The sequence below is a fragment of the Oncorhynchus nerka genome, linkage group LG22, assembly GCF_034236695.1.
Source record: "Oncorhynchus nerka isolate Pitt River linkage group LG22, Oner_Uvic_2.0, whole genome shotgun sequence".
Classification (NCBI taxonomy): Eukaryota; Metazoa; Chordata; class Actinopteri; order Salmoniformes; family Salmonidae; genus Oncorhynchus; species Oncorhynchus nerka.
In genome coordinates this window covers 74,733,586-74,740,650 of record NC_088417.1, presented here as the reverse complement: position 1 = coordinate 74,740,650, position 7,065 = coordinate 74,733,586, and the positions used below count along the sequence as shown (strand labels likewise).

Genomic DNA, 7,065 nt, shown 5'->3' with positions numbered 1-7,065 from the left:
GGCTACTTACCCGTACTTTTGTCAAATGCATAATGAGTTGCAATGTATGTAGTTTATTGTTATGGAATGAATACAGTTAAGGAAATATCTAGGGGAACTAATGTGATGTCAGTAAAATGCCTGAACTCCCAAATCACTGCTTCTTAGCATAGATATGATCTAAGATTAACAGTTCAAATCATTCAAGAAATTAAGACCTGTCAACTCAATTAAAGCATCCTTATTTCTGTCTATTTTGCATACTAATTTGCATATGTAGGTGCATGGATACAGACAAACAATGAATTAATGCTAATTGAAAAGTTCCTTTTAAACATAGACATCCTTTTTGTTCCATAAGGATGTTCATAATCATTAAAGTAATCACACTTGGCATATAGCCAGCTAACTGTATGTTGGACCATATTCAAGTCCTGTCTGAGTGGGGCTGACGAATCCCACACCATCATTAGATGTCTCTGTCAGCCAGGTCGGCTGATTCGGTTGATCCCAGTTCAGTTTTTGGCCCCTGCATGCAGTCACGCATATGTTCCTCCGGACCGGCCCTCATTACATCTGCTGATAGAATACCCAGCAGGTCACGGGGCTGAGCACTCAGGGTCACGGTGAGACCTGCACACAAGTGACTCATCTGTCACAAAGCTGTTTCACCGGCCCCAGTAAACCCAGCAGGCTTCCGCATGATGAATCCTAATAGGATGTTTTAGTCATTAATCTGAGTCAGTCCCCTGGGCGGCACGCACAGTTCAGACTTTTTTTTTCTTCCAATGAGATTTTGTCACTATTGGCGCCGAGGGGATTGTACGGAAAAGACAGTGGCCATTTCCGCTTCAGTGTGACATCATGTGCTGATCCCCGGCTGAAAGTGAATTATGGAGGGGCTGGGATCCCTCCTCTGCTGCTTTGCATCGCTGATGATTTGAAATGCAGGGGCCCGATGGCTACTGTGCCCCAGCGGTTCTACTGAATTACAAACATCGTTTTGCTGTTGTTCCGTAGGGGAGCATTTGTTTCTCATAAGAAGAACCTGAGTCGTAGAATGATTCTGAGGCCTGGGGGCATGTCATTGGAGTTTGGGACCTGGCCTCACCCAGCCCTGGGATTATTATTTAGGACGGGTGGAGGGGTGAAGACAGACGTCCCTCTGAGCCCAGTAGACGGAGAGGCTTTGCTGCATGCAGTCAACAGCCGACAGCAGCGTAATACCAGCCCTGGTCTCGGCTTATCTCCAAGAGCACACACAAACATGAGTGACACTGGTGCAGCTAAGGCACTGCATCCCGCCCAGGGCTACTGTCATATCCTACTCATCTGGTAATCCAGCAGTGCAGCATGGGGGCCTGTCTCCTTATTAAGCTCATCAAGGGCAAAGTCAAAAGGTGGCTCGGGAGCTTTGCATATGGTTAAGTTCAAGTTATTTTAAGATGGATGACAGGATATGATACAGCGCATGATGATTTCATGTTTTGGCCTGTTCCCAGAGATAGATATCTGAGCTGTGATGTTGGAGGAACCCTGATACACGCTGTCAGCAAGGGCATGTCAGTACACCCAACCAGGAGCTTGTGATGTCCCAGCTTTTGACTTCCAAACCTTTGCCTCATTTTTAATCTGATTGTTTTCTTTTTCTCCTGCAGTTTGACTTTGTCAAGCTCCTGGATGGGAAACAGCTGATCAGACAGGAGGTTCAGACGGTGGCGGAGGATTCCAACGCCTCTCCCAGGAACCTGATCCTGGCCTCCCTCCAGGAGATGGGCTTCATAGAGTACATGGACGCTGGAACCTGGTACCTGGCTTTCTACAACGATGGAAAGAAAATGGAACAAGTTCTTGTTCTCAGCACTGCCATCGGTAATTGGCTCATATTAGTGTAAAAAGTAGAATAGGTGCTCCACAGTGTCAGTTACTAATGAAAATTGATGCACCATGCAATCATATTCGTGAGCAGTAATGAAGTCTTATAAGAAAAAATGTGGTTACAAAAGCACTCAAAAAGCAAAGCAATTGTAACATTCATACAATAGCTGCAAATAGACAAAAAAAAAACATGTTTTGTTAAGTTCTTTCTCTGCACCAAAAGAATTGTGTGAAACAGGCTGCCATTTTAACATCAAAATGGCTGAGTTCTGTTGCTCGTTGCAAGGTGCTGCAAAGTCTGTCATCCCTAATTGACTGACCTTTTGTCACCCATCTGTAAGCCTCTGCTGAGAGATGAGCCAATGTATTTCTTCTAATGCTTTCTCTTTCCAGCCTCTCCTGGAAATGCTTTTGCTCGGTCTTTTAAAACAAATTGTTGTCTGAAAGGCAGTGCAAAAAAATGGTACTGGGTAGTTCTGTACATGTCAGTTTCCTTTGTCTTCATGCTCATATATCTGTTACCTTATTGTAACCAATGCAACATGTTAGATTATTATATGTCTCAATGGATGCACAAAGAAAAGTGTTCATTATACCCTGAGTTTGGCACCATTCTTCTCCTAGGTGTTTCTGTCTAGCCCATGGACGGTTGTGTTGTTTACCACTTTCTCTGTCTGTAGAAACCATGGACGGCTGCTCCACCAACTGTAAGGGGAACGGGGAATGTGTGGCAGGTCACTGCCACTGCTTCAGCGGTTTCCTGGGACCAGACTGCTCAAAAGGTATATTAAGTTAAGCACCTCTGAGATATGTGGGATCTTCCAATGAATTCATACCAATTTAAATTACATTTTTGTGCATAATGAAAGCTCACATAATATTGGGTTGAAATTGAGTTTTTGGTCAGATAGACCATCATATATATGTTTTATTCTGTAAATCTACCAGTATCAAATTAATCCACAGAGTAAAGTCTAAATAGTCAAATAACAATGGCTACTTTTTGTATTAAACCTGGTGCTTCGTAGTGGATACTACCAATATTATCAATGCCAAAAGTCACTCTGACTGGGAGTATTTTGATTGTCTTTGAGGATTGTTTACAATCTTTGCATTAAATGAGGATAGCAAGCGGAAGTGGGGCTTTCAGATCCACTTTGTGGTCAGTGAGGTCTCTCTCTGCCCAGGCCAACCCGCTCTGGACGGATGCCTTAATCTGTCTCTGCCTAGATCTGAGGTCAGGGAGCCACTGTAGCGAGCATAATGTGTCTATTACTGTTCCCAGTGTGGAACTGGGACATATTATGGAGACTAATGGACAGGCCAGGGTCTGAAAGGCAGCTTCCACACTGCGACTGTCCATAAACAGCCTGACAGACTGGAGGGATGAGAGATCCTGGCAGAAGAGAGAAGGGGATAATGGGAGAATGGAGCAATGTTCTCTCACGTAGCTCTGCAGGTTTCAAAAACATTCTGGAAAATTGTTCACTATGACTGAGTGCCTATACTTGTAGACTAGGAATATAGCATAGGAATGCAGCATGTTAGTGATTTGAGTAGTGTTTAGGCTACACACCAAAGGGTTAAAACTTCTTAGGGATAGCACCCTTTTTTTCAATTTTCACCTAAATGACATACCCAAATCTAACTGCCTGTAGCTCAGGCCCTGAAGCAAGGATATGTATATTCTTGGTACCATTTGAAAGGATTTATTTTGAAGTTTGTGGAAATGTGAATTGAATGTAGGAGAATATAACACAATAGATCTGGTAGAAGAAAATACAAAGAAATAAACAACCAGTCGTTTTCTACCACCATCTTTGAAATGCATGAGAAAGGTCATAGTTATAGCCATCACTCTGGTTGTAATTTCGATAGTGGCCACGAGATGGCAGCAGTGTATGTGCAAAGTTTCAGATGGATAACTTGAGAAATGAGTGAACAACAAGTCCCCATGTACATTTGGGCAAATCGTGAATGAGACATTCACATTCATATTCCATTTTTCCGCAAGACTATCGTCAAATCTGTATACTTGGACTTTGATTTAGCGTTCCAAGTATTAGTAGCCATATTATAAGTTCAACAACCAGTTTTCATAACTTCATAACTCTGAATATTCTTATACGTTGTGTCCAAAGGAAAAGGCATGCTGTCGCAAAAGGTTAGCGCCTGCATTTTGCGACCGAGACGGGGTTTCCAGATACTCCCGTAAAGCCCAGCTCATTGGCTAGCTAGCTTTGTTTGACCCCCGATTGGTGCTTATTTGACAAAGATACAGTCCTTCAATTGATGGCCACCCGCATCATCGGTGTCGCTCTCTGACCAAATATGGTGTCCTATAGGATATACTACACCTCTAATTAAATAGTTAAGTCTTGTTACCTTCTAGGATCTCCGAGGAATACATATGAATGTGATTTGACTCGTTCAAACAACGTTTAGGTTGAGATTTTCACAGATTCCTTTCTTTGCAAATCAGTGGAAATACAAAATCGATCGCATGTGCTATATGGACCTTTTTAGGATGTGAAAAATGAAATTTTTATAAGCAAACAACACTTCATGTTATCTCTGGGACCCTTTGGATGATAAATCAGAGCAAGATTTTGGAATGTAAGTACACATTTCACCTTCAGAGGTGAATTTTACAAACCTATCGCATTGAAATAGTGTTTTGTTTTTAGGAGCTCACATTAAATAATAGCATGGCATTTTATCGCAGTAGTAGCTACTGTAAATTGGACAGTGCAGTTATAATAACAAGAATTTAAGTTTTCAGCCGATATAAGACACTTCTATGTACCGACATTTGTTGTTACTCTAAAATCTGCGATCTTGATATAACGCACTGCATGATTTACAACTGTCCCATTGACGGAACGCTGATCCTTTTGCCATGTGAACATCTCTATTGAATCTATACAGCACTGTACGTTCTGCTTTGATGTTTACCATGAGTCTCTATGCTGCAGCCTCTGAGACTCTGAGGTTCCGTTCTTCCTCATTTTGTAAATATCCATTTTCATGGTAAGGCGCTGAATTCCCACATGGAAAAATACTATAGTATACTATGGTATAAATACTATATTATTCACTGTAGTGTTTTTGCGGACTTTAAGTGAATTCTGGAATATTTACTGTAATATACTGTGATATTTACAGTTAACGATAGTATAAATACTGTAGTAAAATAAAATCTATACTATAGCAATTAATGTAGTGTTTTTACAAATTGTAGTATATATATATTTACTGTAGTGGTTTTGCAGACTGTAATATACTGTGGTATTTTGTCAAGCATTACTGTAGTATTTACTATAGTGTTTTTGTTGTAAATTTTTAACATGGAAGTGGAGGCTTTCTTCTTGAGGAAACCTACTGGAGAAATAATAAAAGAGCACATTTTCCATAACCTGTAGGTAGATAGAACTGGGTTCTGAACAGATAGTTCAGAGCTTCTGCTCTTTTCTATAACTTGAAGGGAACACAATATCTGGTCGATACTTAGCGTGTAGGTTTCTCACTTATGGGTGGCACAAATTAGGATATGGGGAGGGGAATGAGCAGGGTAAATGCAAATGAAATATTGTAGTATATACTATAGTGTTTTTGCGGACTGTGGTGTTTTTGCGGACATTACTGTAGTGTTTACTGAAGTGTTATTTGGTCGAATAATACTGTAGTATTTACTATAGTATTCTACAGTATTATACTGTACAACATTGTATAGTAAGTACTGCACATGATCGAGGGCTCCTACATTGTGTAGTATAGTATTCTACGGAATAATACAGTACACTACAGAATTCTATAGTAAGTACTGTAGTATTCTACAGTAAACTGTATTATGTTTTCATGTGGTTGGTGTACAGAGGGGCCTTGGGGAATAGAGGGGGGTGTTGGAGGGAGATACCGATGCTGCAGCGCCATGCCGCAGCTACTGGAGTTTAACTCAGGTGCCACTTAAGAAAAATTGAAATGCTTGAAAGATTAGGTGGATTTCACAGGAAGAGGGTTTGAGTAGGGGTGCGTGGCCTGCGCCCAGCGGAGGGGAGAGTACTTAAAGCACTACCATCAGGGGAGAGGATTAGGTGACTTCAGCTGCATGCTTATTAGGGAGATATTGGTGATGGGTGAAACCTGGTTAAAACTGGTATATGGCTCATGGGGAGATCGCCACTGGGGTCTCAGGGTGAGAGCTGACTAGTACCTTCTAGGGCTGGAATGACACAAACAGCTTCACAATTCACATCTTGGATAACAACCAGTTTTTAGTTAAGGATTTTGAATGATAACAAACCAAAGTATTTTCTTTCCACCACAGTATTTCTAAAGGGCTGCTGTCCTGTCTTTTTTCTTCCAGACTCCTGTCCTGTCCTGTGCAGTGGCAATGGAGATTATGAGAAAGGTTACTGCCAGTGTCACCCGGGTTGGAAGGGCCCAGAGTGTGACATCCAGGAGGACCAGTGCATCGATCCCACCTGCTCCAACCACGGCACCTGTGTCAATGGCATCTGTATGTGCAGCCCTGCCTATAAGGGCAACAACTGTGAACAAGGCAAGGGTCCTATTCTAATAATAATCATTATCACTATTTACACAGGAATAGGGATAGACATAGGATACAGCTGCATTTAGCCTAGCCAAGGGGGTCTGGTTTGGTGCATCCCTTATCCAAGAGTGCAACAACAGAAGCATGCCACATCATTTCTTTTTACCGGAAAAGCCACTCGTTGTTAGTTCAGGGCTCTTAGCCACTAACCAAACCAGTATTCTGTTTGTTGTTGGGTTTTAGACACACACCAAACTGTCTGATAGATTGTCTGATTACTATTTAACCACAGCAACAATACATCCAGTATCCTCCTCTCACATCATTTTAATTATGGAGAGAGTTTTTGTGTGCAAAAACAGATTGATCCAATAGATTATCCTCTACACACACACATAGCCACTCCCCGCTTTTCATGCACGTCATGAGGAATGCTTATACATGAAGCAGCCAAATCAATTGATTGTCCTAAGGTAGTTGTACCCAGTGGTAATTATTGGCTTTGTCTGAGATATCCGTGCTAGAGAATAACCTTGAGTCAATGAGCCTGTGACTAGGATCTAGCCTGCAAGCATTGGTAATTACTGTGGTTAACACTGCATAGATTTGTCTTTTTTCTTTTTTGTAGTGTGCATTAGTTGGGTGGGTGGGGT

The 7,065-nt window shown here is 41.6% G+C and overlaps 1 non-coding gene across 1 annotated transcript; it reads right to left on the bottom strand.

The window, feature by feature from the left end:
• Positions 1-5,212: 5,212 nt before the first annotated feature.
• LOC115106057 (U7 small nuclear RNA) lies at positions 5,213-5,265 on the bottom strand. The gene has a single exon (XR_003859974.1). It is a non-coding gene; the product is annotated as a U7 small nuclear RNA (small nuclear RNA).
• Between the last annotated feature and the right edge of the window lie 1,800 nt (positions 5,266-7,065).